The sequence below is a fragment of the Lepus europaeus genome, chromosome 4 (genome assembly GCF_033115175.1).
Source record: "Lepus europaeus isolate LE1 chromosome 4, mLepTim1.pri, whole genome shotgun sequence".
NCBI lineage: Eukaryota > Metazoa > Chordata > Mammalia > Lagomorpha > Leporidae > Lepus > Lepus europaeus.
This window is the reverse complement of record NC_084830.1, coordinates 156185201-156201037: the sequence shown is the minus strand read 5'-3', so window position 1 is coordinate 156201037 and position 15837 is coordinate 156185201. Positions and strand designations below refer to the sequence as shown.

At 38.7% G+C, this 15837-nt stretch overlaps 1 pseudogene; it reads right to left on the bottom strand.

The window, feature by feature from the left end:
* Positions 1–1448: 1448 nt before the first annotated feature.
* Positions 1449–15837, bottom strand: part of LOC133758825 (arginyl-tRNA--protein transferase 1-like) — a 39813-nt pseudogene continuing 25424 nt past the window's right edge.

The window sequence follows — 15837 nt, the reverse complement described above, 5'->3', positions numbered from 1 at the left end:
TTGGAAGCTTGCTAAAAACTGAAATATACACCCAACATACGAACCCACTGTTGCACTTCACGAAGAAATGAAGCATCCAACCACACAGACTCGTACAAGGATGTTTAGGCAACTCTAAGTGCCAAAGATAGAAAATATCCAAATGCTCATTATCAGGTAAATGTGCAGATTCTTATGTAACCATAGAATGAAATGCTTATTCCCCATGAAAACAGGAATAGACTATTGTGCAAAGAGACAAATTCCAAAGTTGTAATATGAAGCAAAGTAGCTAAACAAGGCCCCCAAAAGCCCTTACTTTATAATTACAATTCATTTACATAAAATTCTGGAAAATGCTGACTATTACACGGTGATAGCAGGTTAATAATTACCTGGGCCTAGGGAAGTGCACACATGATTAGAGAGATTATAAAAAGGAATAGCATAGATTTGGGGGAAGAGATACATTCATTATTTAGATTTTAGTGATAGTACCTAAGTGCTAAATTTACTAAAATTCATTGTTTATATGTGTCAATTAAACTTTGATAAAGATCAAGTTTTTTTAATTTATAAACATTTAAGTTTTCAATACTAGCAATTTATTCAAATAAAAATCTGACTACCTTCACCAGCTCCTTTCCAGGGCCAAAGATTTGACCGGTGAGTTTTGTAGAAGAAAACAGCAACCATGGATCTGTTCCCTCTAGACTCCCCTTCAGACCTGCTCCCTTGGAGGATCTGTCTTGGTCTTTCTTCCACTGTGCAGCAAAAGACCTGGACTCTTTGCCAAACACTCCCCCTTGCCTTTACAGTGCACGAATAGCCCACAGTATTTGTAATAAGAATTGTCTTCACTTATTTAATATATCTGAGCACTTACTGTGTGACAGGCATCGCTCCAAGCTCTGGGAAAGCTCAGTCAAGAAGGGATACTTGTTTTTATCTCTGTGAATCCAACACGAGAGTTGCAATGTAGGTCGTTGAATGTGGGTACCCACTAGCTCATAACTCTCTATCTACTCTCTCTTGCCCCTTTTCTCTCATCTATAAAATAGAATAAAATACTAAGCGTCTTGCGGAGCACTGCTTCTCAGGTCTTCCCACCAGAACCTCCATTTATACTCTTGCACCGGCTCATGCCAGCATTACGTGAGGCAGTCTCCAATTTTAGTGTTAAACCGATGCACCTGAAGGTCTGGTTAAATCACACCTAAGGGGACCCAGATGGAACAAATGCTGCTGCTGATGGAATTACACCTTGGAACCACTGTGTTAGAAGCCGGGTACTAACAGCAATTTAACAAGATGCTGAGCCTCATGGAAGTAAGACAGGGTGCTGTTAGGACTGTATCTACTCATCCAGACTATCCCGTTGGAGCACATTTTTTAAAACTACCGTGACATCTCATGAGCTTTATTTTCCTAAAGGGAATTTGTTTCTATCAACATCCACAGCCAGTCTACTACCTATAAGGCTCATTCCTGCCGAGTCCAACAGTTTTTTCAACACTTCTCTGGACTCCTTTCAGCATGGTGCATTTCCACCCTCTCCTCTTGGTCATTATGAACCAAGGGTTATGACTTTGCCATCTACAAGGAGAAAGATCTGGTGGGTATAGGCGACAGTGAGATAACACAGAGCCAGACTGAGTTGTAAAGATCTTCACAGCGTGCACAGGAACAAGGGATGTTTGGGCAGACCTAAACAATGAAAATACTTACAGTATAAGCTTTAAGTCTACATACTAGAAGCAAATCACCCTATCTTGGGTACTGTTTCTATCCATAAACAAGACTTGTACTTTGGGATCTGATATCCCAGAGGACTATGGCTAAGATTAAGGGAAAACAAGGGCCAGTACCTGAGTAAGAGTTCAGCAGGTGTACTCAGATTCAAGAGGGGCCTTGCAGCCCTTGAATTAGCCTCATCCGCACACCCAGACTGATCAGCCTAGTAAGAGAGGCTGAAGCGGACTGGAGGTGGGCATGGGGCTAGGAGTGAAGACACCTGTAGATCACATTGATTGCTCATCGAAGCTCCTGACTCTGGCTCCCTGCTGAGGTGGACTCTGAAAGGCAGCCAGTGATGACGCAAGTGCTCTGTCCCTGTACCTGTGCTGGAAACCTGCACTGAGTTCTTGGCCATTGTAGCCATTTGGATGTTGAAATAGAGGATGGCAGTTTGTGTCTCTCTCCTTTATACATTAATTATTTAAAATGAACCTCTCCTATCTGGGCTAATGAGGGCTTTGTTAAAAGGGGAAGGACGGCACTGTGGCACAGCAGGTTAAGCCACTGTCTACAGCACAGGAATCCCATATGGGCACCAGCTCCAAGTCCCGGCCGCTCCATTTCTGACCCATCTCTGCTAATGCATCTGGGAAAACAGCATAAGATGGCCCAAGTCCTTAGGACCCAGCACCCATGTGGGAGACCCAGATGAAACTCCTGGCTCCTAGCTTCCACCTGGCCCAGCCCTGGCCACTGCAGCAATTTTGGGAGTGAACCAGCCAGAGGAAAATCTTTCTCTCTTCCTCTGTGTCTTTTTTTCTGTAACTCTGATTTTCAAATAATAAATAAATAAATCTTTTCTTAAAAAGGGAGGAGGTAGGAGAGAGGTATTTGGAACAGTGGTTAAGCCCTGCTTTGAAATACCTGCGTTCCATAGCAGAAGGCTTGGGTTCAGTCCAGTCTCTGCTCCCATTTTCAGCTTGCTGCTGATGTGCACCCTGGGAGGCGGCAGTGATGCCTCAAGTGTTCCAGTCCCTGCCACCCATGTGGGAGCGCCGCGTTGAGTTCTGGACTCCAGGTTTTGGTCTGGCCCCATCCTGGCAATTGTGTGCATCTGGTAGAGTGAACCAGCAATGGAAGAACTCTCTCTCTCTGTCTCTCTCTCCTTGTATCACTGCCTATCAAATAAAATAAAAAGGAAGTTTATAAAAATTACTTACACTGAGTGAGAGTCTAGTTATCTAATTTCTCAACACCAAACAATGAAACCAAAATTCAACAGATTAATGGAAATTTCACCAAAGTCCTGGGAGAAAATAATCAAGCATCTGGAAAAAAATATTTAACTAAAGGACATTGAGTAAAAGTTATTCTGATAAAAATACAAAATTAAAAAATTCACTGAAACTAATTAGCACTAGAGACTTTCCAAAGAATGTTCCAAAGAAACAAGTAAATTAGCTTAGAAGTAAAATGTGAGTGTAAGAAAAAGTAGTGGACAAAGAATTTACTGTGAAAATATATTAATGCAAATACTAACAGCATAAGAAAATTAAAATGATTAATTCTGGGTATAAAAATACAGAATAAAATTGCAGATAAATATGATTCCTACACAATATATAGACAAATGCAAAGCAAACAAAACAAAAACAGGAAAATAGTAGAAAATAATGCATTGGATAATACAAATAAATTAGATGAATAATGTGCTCAAAACATAGTACAATGAAAAAAGTAGTAGATAAAAAAATTTCACATTTGATTAGGAAATAAAAATTTCTCCAAATAAAATTCATTACAATTTTCTCAATTAGAAAAATCTAGTGTATGAATAATTGGCATTTTTATATTAAACCCTTCCTCTAAATGTAAAATATCAGCTTCCATTCATTAAAAATATTGCCTTTTGGTAATGAATTTTAAATATTTCCTCATACAGGTCTTATTCATTCTTCTTAAGTAAACATGTAGTTATCATTTCTTTATGTTCATTTTTTTCCTCCTTTGGAGAAAGACCTTGAAATGTTCATTTGGTTCACAGTAAATTTATTGAACAGTTCTTATTTTCTCATGTTTGATTTTAATTGTCTCTCTGGGGTCTTCAAAGTAGATAATTATATGGTCAACAAATAATAACATTTTCCCTTCTCAGTCCTCATGCTTATATTTTTATGACACTGTAATATTTAGCACTAATAGAGGTGGTGAGTCTTTGTGATTTTCCTGATGTTAGTCAGTGCATGTTAGATTTTCTTTATTTTTCCTCAGAAACCTTTTATTTAAGGTATACAAACTTCATGCATTTCATGAATATAACTTTAGGAACATGGTGATTCTTCCCCCCCTACCCACCCTCCCACCTGCACTCCAACCCTTCTTTCTCCTCCCTCTCCTATTCCCATTCTTATTTTATACTAAGATCTATTTTCAATTAACTTTATACACAGAATATTAAGTCAATACTAAGTAAAGAATTCAACAAATACTATGAAAAAAAAAAAACAAAAAACAAAAGCTTCCTCAACAATCCAAAGTTGTTCAAAATCATCAATTACCTTTTAAGTGCTCTATAGTTACCACAGATCAGGGAGAAAATATGGTATTTGGCCTCATGAGACTAACTTTTTTTCACTAAGTATGTTTTCCAGTTTCATCCATTTTGTTGCAAACAACAGGACATCTTTTTTTTTTTTTTTTTTTTTTTTTTTTACCACTGTGTTGTATTCCATGGTGTACATATCCCATAATTTTTTATCCAATCTTCAGTTGATGGACATCTGGGTTGATTCCATGTCTTAGCTATTGTGAACTAAGCTGCAATAAACATAGGACTGCAGATAACTCTTTCATATGCTGATTTCATTTCTCTTGGGTAAATTCCCAGGATTGGGAAGGCTGGGTCATATGGTAGGTCTATATTCAGATTTCTGAGGTACCTGCATACTGTCTTCCACAGTGGCTGTACCAGTTTACATTCCCATAGATTTTCATCATTTATCAAGTTTCTGCCTTTTGGGTGAAGATGCATCTTTTCTATGGTGTTAAGCAAGTATATATGCACTCTTATTTAGTTTCAATTATTTACCAGAAATAAATTTGGAATTTTATCAAATTCTGCTCAAAATTTATAAATTGTTCCAAGTTCTTTCACATTCCCTTTCTCACCCTTGGATCAAAAAATAGCATTCAAATATTTTCTGAGTTCAATTTCTTTCTTACTGAAGTACACATTCCACAAATTTAGTAAAAGGTAAATCACTCTTCATCAGAATATATCCTTAATTCCACTTTTCTTCTTCACTGGTAATTTAGCTGGGTTAGAATTGTAAACCGATAAATATTTTCTCTCATTACATAGAAGACAGTCCCTTATCTTTAAGCATTTATCTTTGCTAATTTGAAATTTTCTGTCAACCTAATGAAGCTTTAATGAATTGTCTTTCTCCCTTGCTTCTAAATTATCTTCTATTTAATATCCTACATTTTGTGTGTTAATCGTTTTTCACAATACTTTGAATGCATATTTAAAGATATTTAGTTGACAAAGATTACACATTTTTATGAAGATTTCTTATATTCAAAGGATCTTTGATGATTTGATATACATGTGCATTTTATTATGATCACAATCAAATTAATGAATACATCCATCACCACTCATGATGTACAAAAAACATTCAGAACTTGTTCCTCTAATAATTAAGCATTTGTATCAACATTTTCCCATGTTCCTCACCCTCTGGGTACTTGGGTATCTGTGTGTGTGTAGGTGTATGTGTTGCAATTTTGAGGGTTCCCTTGGCTCATAGTTTAATATTTTTTCTATGTCTGACCTAGTGGATGATTTAACACTAAGTGCTAATTTTTACAAACTACAATTCTATTTTAATAAATTATGTTTTGGTTATTCATAAGTGCTTATAATTTCTCTTCCTTAATTTGGCTATTTTACTGTATTTGGTCAATTTCATACCTGCTCTTTAATTTCATCATTTTATATTTCTTATGTTAGGCTCTGGAGTCATCATTCACCTGCAGCTGCTAAGATGCTTATTCCCTATCTGTTGGCATTCCATGACCTTGTCCTCCGAATTGTGAAGCTGTCCCCCAAAGCGTTTATAGATTTGCTCATTCCCTGCTGATGTCAATTGCACTGCAAGCATTTTATATTTCATTTCATCATGAAGGTAATGTAAACTCACATCTCATATTAAAGCATGATGTTGGCCTTGGTTTTGTAAGTTTTGGAAGTGAAATTCCAAAAAGTGGCTTGGTTACAGGCACCCTGATGAGCACTGTAGCACAGTGGGATAAGCTACAGCCCAGGATAACCACATCCCTGTTTAAGTCTCAGGTATTCTGCTTCTGATCGACTTCCTGCTGACGCAATCTGGAAGGCAGCAGGTAGTTCAAGTGCTTGGGCTCCTGATGCCCCTGTGTCTCTTAGCCTCAGCCTGACCCAGCCAATGGCCATGTGGGAATAAGCCAGGAGAATGGAAGACCTGGGCTGCCATAGCAGATTTCTATAAACAATTGCTTTAACCACAAAACTTGATTCTTTCATAATCCTGGTAGCTAGAAGTCTACAACCAAGGCATGCTCAGGTTGATGATCTCTCTTGGGTTCTCAGTAAAAGCTTTTCTTGTTTCTTCTCAGCTCCTGGTAGTGGCCATCAACCCAAGGCATTTGTTAGTTTGCAGCCATGTCACTCCATTCCCTGTTGTCACGTTGCTTTCTCTGTGTGTGTCTCTGTCTCCTCTTAGAAGGTCGCCAGTCAGATGGCATGAAGGGTCCACCATTCTCCAGGATGACTAAATCTTAATGAGCATTCTGCTTAGGGTGATCTATGCATTCTCAAGGTGATAGAATCTTCTATGCTTATACCTCCCATCTCTCCGTGTCTTCTGGGATTCAACGCTCACATCTATATTTCTACCTGCCATCTCTTCAGGACAATTTATGTTTTATCATCAGGCTCCTCAAAATACTTCCAAGACAGTGCCCATTCAAATCTACTTCCCATACTTACCTATCCATTACAGCAGTGCTCCCCTTTCCAGTACCAAGATCTGTACTAGTCCACGAGGCTGTAGTGTGTTGTTACTGCTGACACTTTGATCTGAAACTTCGTCTCCAGACGTGTAAAAGAATACATTCTGCTGTTCTGGAGACTAGAAGTTTCAAGTAAAGTGTCAGCAGGGGGAGCGGCGTTGTGGCGCACTGGGTTAAAACACTGCCTGCAGTGCTGGTATCCCACATGGGCACCGGTTTGAGTCCCGGCTTCTCTATTTCCAATCCAGCTCCTGATATAGCTGGGAAAGCAGCAGAGGATGGCCCAAGTGCTTGGGGCCCAATACCCACACAGGAGACCTGGAAGAAGCTCCTGATTCCTGGCTTTGGATCAGCTCAGCTCCAGCCATTGCGATCTTCTGGGGAGTGAACTAGCAAATGGAAGGCTTCTCTTTCTGTCTCTGTCTCTACCTCTCTCTGTAACTCTTTCAAAATAAATAAAATAAATCTTTATATTAAAAAAGTGTCAGCAGGACCACACTCCCTCTGAAACTCCAGAGAGAATCACTACTCATCTCCTGTGGCAGCTACAGTCCATGGTGTTCTTAGCTCGTGGCTGCATCGTGACGTGCTCTGCTTCCTTCATCACTCTGCATTTTCATGCATGTTTCTGTGCCCACATTTCTCACTACTGACTAGGACCCCAGTTCACATTGGGACACATCATAACATGACTTTATTTTTTTAAAAAAGATTTTATTCATTTATTTGGGAGGTAGAGTTATGGACAGTGAGAAAGAGAGCAAGAGAGAGAGCGAGAGAGAGTCTTCCATCTGCTGGTTGACTCCCCAAATTGTTGCAATGGCCAGAGCTGTACCCATCTAAAGCCAGGAACTTCTTCCAGGTCTCCCACGCAGGTGCAGGGGCCCAAGCACTTGGGCCATTTTCTACTGCTTTCCCAGACTATAAGCAGAGAGCTGGACTGGAAGAGGAGCAGCGGGACAAGAATCAACACCCCTATGAGATGCCGGTACCACAGGCAGAGGGGCTTAACATACTGTGCCAGTGCAGCCCCTAACTTTATTAGGACACTAGTCTGAGTTAAGGTTCATGTGGACTAACCTAGCTCATGTTAACTCTATGATATCTTAAAATGCCCTACTTCCAAATACGGTCACATTTACTGGTACTGGGAGTTACAATCTCAACATATATTTGGAGATGCCATTTAGCTGGGAACAGAGATGATGCCAACTCAGACTCTCAAGTGATCCCGGTGTTCCATCAATGTCACTAACAGTCGAGTGATTTTGTTATCCAGTATTGTCTGTCTTTTTCTTTTTTTTCACATTCACTAAGAATTTATGGAACCTATAACTTAGGAGATGTGCTTCCTTGCTTGAAACTCAATTACTGGGTCATATTCTTTTCCCTTAAGGACTTCGATATCACTTTCATCTGACGCTAAAGAATTACCAGCTCAGCTTTCTCCCCAGCATTTCTGTTTATGTATTCATTATTCAGTGCTTCTGGATTGTAAGTGTGCCCTTTCAGTCTTCAGATTTAGGCAGATCTATTTTTTATTTTATTTTTTAAGGGAAAGAGTTTATTGGGGGAAACCCAACAAACCGGAGGGAAGGGTGAAAAAGGAAAAAGAGGGAGGAGAGTGTAAGAGAGACAGAGACAGAGATCTGGAGAGAGACAGAGATCTGGAGAGATCTGGAGAGTGGGAGAGAGAGAGAGAGAGAGAGAGCGAGAGCGCCAGGAGTTCAGGAGCATTACCTAGCTGGCCTGGGAGGAGAGCTGGACAGGTAAAGGCAGGTGGCATCTTCTAGACAGATTTAAACATGTGAACACAATAATGTGTATATATCTTTAAACAATCTACCTATAGCTACTGATAGATTTAAATTGTTCTCCTGTTTATTTACTTTTTTGCTTTCTTTATTAGGGTGATTATAGAAACAGTGGATTACCTTTAACTTCTGTAGCTTCAGCTTTCTTTTAAATTGTTTAACCTCTTGTTTCCATTTAGTTTTGCTATATTCTCTTTGACCTGCCTTTGAGATTTGTATTGCTGTACTTGCTGGATTGGGCTGAGTCCACCGTGGCTTTATATTCTGCAGAGGGTTTATTTTCTCCTCCATTAAACTTTTAAGGGAGACCAGCTCACTTTTCATCTATTTATGTTATTGCACCATTCTTTGATTCCTTCCACTTCTTGGTTCTCTTTCTTCCCACAGAAAGGGTATATAGTTTTTCAGTTTTCTCAGTACTGTAGTCATGTTTGTCGAAAAATTTCTGGTTCTGTAGTAAAATCTGTCTGCTGCCTGATCATCAGCTGTCTTTCTTGCATTCCTCTGCTCCTCTCTCCAAGGCTCTTAAACTTTCATGGGTAGATTCTGAGTTGAATATCTTTTTCTCGATAACCTTTGAAAGAGTGCTGCCCTTGCTGTACCAGATGTTTGCTAAAGAAAAATAGGAACTGGTTAAGAAACAACTTCATCATGCTCTCACTAAGTCTCTGGTTCACTGTGGCATAAAGGAGGCTCTAATTATAGGAACAAAGATGTGCCTGCACACACACTGTAACTGACAGGTAATTTAGATAGATAGATAGATAGATAGATGATAGATGATAGATACACACACAAACACACACACAGACATATATATATATATATAATATAATATATATATATTATATATAATATATATATAATATATATAATGTTGTTTATTTATAGAAAGGGAAAAAATTTCATGTATTTCATATATACAGTTTTAATAACATAGCGATACTTCTCACACGACTCTCCTTCCCTCGCTCCCACACTCCAGCCTCCTGCCTGTTTTATTTTTCTTTTAATTCCTCAGTGACATACTTCCAACTTACTTTACACTCACAAGTTTAATCCTTCACTAAATAAAGAATTCAGCAAGTACTAAGTAGAAAAACACTTTTTCCTCAGGAGTATAGACAATAAACAAATCTTAAAATGTCAATTCCACTCATACATTTGTTGTAGTCTGTATATTTGTTACCACATATCAGAGAAAACATATATTTGTCTTTTGGGACTGACTTATTTCACTAAGCATAATGATCTCCAGTTGCAACCACTTTGTTGTGCAAGACAGTATTTCATTCTTTCTTATGGCTGAGTGAAATTCCATCATAATTCACACACACACACACACATCACATTTTCTTTATCCAGTCGTTGGTTGATAGATACCTGGGTTGAGTCCACACCTTAGCTATTGTGAGTTGAGCTGCTATGAACATGGGAGTACAGATAACTTTCATGTGCTGATTCCATTTCTTTTGGGTAAATTCCCAAGAGTGGAATGGCCAGGTCCTATGGTAAATCTATTTTCAGGTTTCTGAGGAATGTCCGTACTGTCTTCCATAATGGTTGAATGAGTTTACATTCCTACCAGCAGTGTATTAAGGCACCTTTTCCCCACATCATCATCAGCATTTGTTATTTTTTGATTGTTGCATGATAGCCAGTTAATTTCCACAGTACTTTGGTATTATGTCAAATTTACCAGGATAAAAAGCTTCGGATTTGACTGCTGCACAGTATCTTTCATTTGTCGCTTTGTGCAAAATGACTTGTTGGTGAAATTTCCCCTGAATTCTGACTCTTCCACCCCATACTGTTCAAGGAGATCTGAGAATACTATCCTAGCCACCTCATGTTCTACACCCCAAGGTTATAGGAAAATGTTTCTTAATTTAGCCTCTCAGCCTGTGCCCATAATTCTGGAGAAATTCGTGTTGACTAATAAAGCGTGATCAGGTAGAGACCACCAGGTATAAACCTACAGTCAACAAAATCAGTTCTGTTGATTGAATAGAGCAGGGAGGCTTAGTAAATATTTATCCACACCAGGATGTCTTTGACAGGCTGGAGCATGATGTAATCAATAATTAACTAGCGTTAAACAACAACAGCAAAAAGAAAACTAAACTCTGAATAGAAAACCTATTTGTAAAAGCATATGTGTAAATTATGATTAACACATAGATTATATCTATAAACAGGACCTGACATGAAAATAATTTAATCAACTGATCAGTTATGTTTTATGTGATCTGGGTTTTCTCATAAGTAGATAAATGAGTGTTAGCATAAATGAGTGTTATTGTTCATGTTGCTTTACCTAAGAAGTGAAATTTTAAACTACCATAAGTCATCATATGCAGAGGGATGGCAAAGAGATGAGTGTATATTAGATTTTGTGGATGACAAAGGTAATAAGACTGGACTTTATAAAGCACAGTGTAACAACAAGTAAATGTAATACATCAGCATAACCCTAGAACAGCAGCAATTTAATTGAAAAGAGGTTTTTAAAACTAAGTGGAAATTATGAATGTTTAACAAACTTATAGAATAATTTTAATACAGATAAAATCAATCCATACATTGCTAAAAATATAATAAAACCACCAGTTGCAAAATAGTTTCCCCTGGAATTGTGAAATCAATTTTCTGATACATACATAAAATAAATACTTCTTGAAATTTAATACAAACTTCTTTGAACTGACATCTTGTTTCTGGGAAATGCTGTGACTGTCACATATATTTGTCACAAAAGCAATTACCATGAGTGCATTTTCAAGTACAAATATAATAAGGCATAAAGTCACTACACTGTATGAATGTTCATTCAAACAAAATTACAACAGCAGCAGTAACACGCAAAACAATCCTGAAGATTAAATGAAATTAAGGCCAGTCTGGGGAAGCTGCTTACTACAGAAAAAGGACAGGAAAAATGGTGTACTTAAAAATAAATAAATAAATAAACCCACCTCCAACACATAGAGGACTATTGTCTGAAAAGAATTGAGCGGAACATAGAAAATAAAAGGGATGAACGAATAGAGAGTGGATGAAGAGAGGACTTTTTCAAAACCATGTGTTACCAAGGCTAATTCATACATAACACCAGATGTACCACTTGTTATCATCACATCACTGGTTAAAATTTTCCAAGTAGAATTCCTAATAATTTTTATGGGAAAATTTGCCGATATCAGCATATAAACTTAACTGCAATCCACCACTACAGTAAAGAGAGAGAGAGAGAGAGAATTTAAAATACTGGAAGTACGTAGAGAATTTCAAGAATTCATGAGGCCAAGAAATACTGTTATCTTTAAAAGATGTTGAAATTCCAATGTTTAAAAGACCAAAACCTTTTGTCATTCTTGTAAGTTCCATTTTCCTGCATTTGCATTTCAGTTCTATATATTTTCAGTGAGGTCTGAAACAGTGAAACTGAGCACAAAGTGCATATATTACTAGACATCACTACGCCATGTCCTTTGTGAAGAAAGGAAAAACGTAGATATCAAGACCTGAATGTTGTTAACTGACACCTGCTACAGTTTTTCCTTCCATGAAATGAGAAACCTCTGATGCATTCTAACCTAAAAATTAAGTATTTTAACAGAAAAGGGGTAATCTGAAGATCAAACAAATGAATTGCTTCTCCTGGATCCCAATCCTGAATCTTCTTACTGGGGGTTTAGATTCAGTCATAAAGGTAAGAACATCCGGGGATGGTGGATGATTTTTGGCGAGTAGTGTTTTGAATTTTTTAAACTGTTTATTTATTTGAGAGGTACAGTTACAGGCAGTGAAATAGAAAGAGAGAAAGGTCTTCCATCACTGGTTCACTCCCCAAATAGCCACAATGGCCAGAGATAAGCTAATCTGGAGCCAGGAGCTTCTTCTGAGTCTCCCATGCAGGTGCAGGGGCCTAAGCACTTGGGCCATCCCCACTGCTGTCTCAGGTCATAGCAGAGGGCTGAATCAGAAGAAGAGCAGCTGGGACAAGAATTGGCGCCCTTATGTAATGCTGGCACTGCAGGCAGAGGATTAACCTACTGGGCCACAGCACCAGCCCCTAGTGTTTTGAATTTGTAAGGAGGAGTTGCAGGATTTTCCTTTTAAATAGTTTTCACTCTACTAATCACGCTTCAGCAATCATTTTAAGCCTCAAAAATGTCAGAAAATATACTTAATTTAGCCCACAGATTTATGTACAACTGAGAAACAACTCACTGCATATCGTATCAGTTGAGGTTAAGTCAAGAATAGTCTCAAAAGGCAACTTTATTCATGAACTGTACACTGCACTTGCTTGGAGGACTATGTTAACATGGTTTATTTCAGCAATGTTGAACTTCTCTACGCTAAATAATTTGGAAATAAACTTTTACTGTGAGAATAGTGGTCTCCTAAACTACAAAGGAACTATTGTCTGTCCACCACTATCTTGATGGATGCATCACCCACACTAACAAAATCCACTTTCTGTAGTTGTTGGATGAGATGCCCTATTACTATCAATTAGAACAAGTCAATTAATACGAGTACAGCCTTTTCTATTCTTACAGATTTTCTATTTCACAGTCAGGAGGAGAGAACTGTTGCTCTCATCAACCATAGTCATGAATGTGTCTCTCTCTTTTTTTTTTTTTTTAAATTTTTGACAGGCAGAGTGGACAGTAGAGGGAGACAGAGAGAAAGGTCTTCCTTTTTGCCGTTGGTTCACCCTCCAATGGCCGCTGCGGTAGGCACGCTGCGGCCGGCGCACCGCGCTGTTCCGATGGCAGGAGCCAGGTGCTTCTCCTGGTCTCCCATGGGGTGCAGGGCCCAAGAACTTGGTCCATCCTCCACTGCACTCCCTGGCCACAGCAGAGAGCTGGCCTGGAAGAGGGGCAACCCGGACAGGATCGGTGCCCCAACCAGGACTAGAACCTGGTGTGCTGGCGCCGCAAGGCGGAGGATTAGCCTGTTAAGCCATGGCGCTGGCCTGTGTCTATTTCTTTTTACAATTTTGAATTTCTTTGCCTCATACATATTGAAGTTCAATATTTAGGTGAACACACACTATGATAAATCTTCCTCATGAACTGAATCCTTGGTCATTATGAAATACTTCTCTTTATTTTGGGCAATATTATTTGTCCTGAACATATTATTAGTGTGCGCTCATGCTGTTTTCCCATCCTTTTAGACAAACTTGAATATTTAAGTGTGCATCTTGTAAGCATTATAGTCATCAAAGGACTCAACCATTTAAAACAAAGAGAGCCTAAAAACTACCAGGGAAAGCTTTGGGGCTTACTTTTGGAAAAATGAACACCATGTAATTTTTCACTGACTTTGGTGAATAGCTCTGAATGCAGTAGTCAACCTATTCCTCGATTCAAAACACTCAAATTTGATCCTTCTATTAGAAGCAAAAATATTCACAAGATCTAATTCAATTCAAAAGGAGAACTAAAATCTCACCTTCCTCTTTTCTGCATCCTTCAAACGTTCCAGATCGCAGCACCTGTCATTTTCTTAAAATAGATCCTCGGACAAGGAAATGATACACAGAGAGAGTAAGTGATATAATTGAGTTATTTAGCTGGACTCCAGTGTGAACATCGGGCTGCTGGTCCTTAGTTGAGGGCACTTTCTTCCTACCTTTCTTTTCTATCTCACCCACCAAAAGATTCGGAGTCCTTTTTATTGAAACATTCTTTTGTTCCTCCCCAAACTTGGAGCATGCACACACACACACACACATTAGTTACTAATCAGGAAAAGTGTAATTATCTAAGGAATTCCATACGTCCTCATCACCCTTGCTAAGAGTCATCTCTAAACTTGGCATTAGTCACATGTATTTGAGGAATTAAGAGAGAGCCATCTTTCAATCCCCCTAATAGTTTAACAAATGAAAGTTGGACTGATGCTGTGGCACAGCAGGTTAAGCCATGGCCTTCAGCAACAGCTTCCCATATGGATGCTAGTTCAAGTCCTGGTTACGCCACTTCTGATCCAGCTCCCTTCTAATGTACCTGGGAAAGCACTGGAAGATGGCCCAAGTCCTTGGAGAAAGAAAACAAAGTTGATGCTCAAAACTCCTATCTCGATTGACAAATGTATGTGTGTTTGTGTATTTGTGTGTGTGTGTGGCATGTAAATATATTCTTAAAGTGAAACATACAGTATGTGATCATGATTGTTGGACAGGTGGCACTCTATGTATTAATCTTAAAGATAGAGTATTAGCAATAGATTATTTCCAAGAACAGAAAATTCAGTACTGACAGTGGGGTTAAGCAATTATATCCTTCACTATAACTCAAAAGCCCAAGAAAAATTCTTCCATAAATAAGTGTAAAACCAAAGGAAAACAACACCAAGAGCATGAGGGATAGTTTCATGCAGGGTGTTCACTGGATGCATTTATCTATACAGTAATCTTAGAAGATGCACAGAAGGGAGGAGAGACTGTTGTCCTCACTTTGTATATGAGGGTGCCAGAGCTTGGAGAAGCCACTTGCTTAGGCTACATCCACCCAGCTAAAGGGTGATGAAATCATATTCCTAACTCAAGTCATCAAAACTCAAATGAAGAGGACACCAAATTCTGCTCTAGAACACTACCTTCTATTTTGAGCCAGATAACTGACTACATCATTTAAAAAATATCCACTGGGGCCAGCGCTGTGGTGTAGTAGGTTAAGCATCCGCCTGTGATGCTTAATCATATGGGTGCTAGTTCAAGTCCAGGCTGTTCCACTTCTGATCCAGCTCCCTGTTGTTGGCCTGGGAAAGCAGTGGGAGATGGCCCAAGTGCTTGATCCTCTGCACCCACATGGGAAACCCAGAAGAGGCTCCTGGCTCTTGGATTTGGATCAGCTCAGCTCTGGCCATTGCAGCCATCTGTAGAGTAAACCAGCAGATGGAAGACCTTTCTCAGTCTCTATCTCTCTCTGTCTGTAACTCTGTCTCTCAAATAAATAAATCTGTAAAAAATACATCGGTGACTGTATCCTCTGGAGAAAAAAGGTTATTTTTATTATATTGATACCATGTAAATTATCAAGTCCATTTAAGCTATAACAGAACCAAATAATTTTATACATTTCCATTGGTAAATTATGCAGAAAGCAAGCAAATAGGAATTGGACTTGCCCCAAGGAAACTATGAAACCCTATCCCTAGGTAATTTATGACTCCAAAAATTACATGCAAATATATCATGTTTCAAAGACTGGAAGTAGATAAATCACAGCCA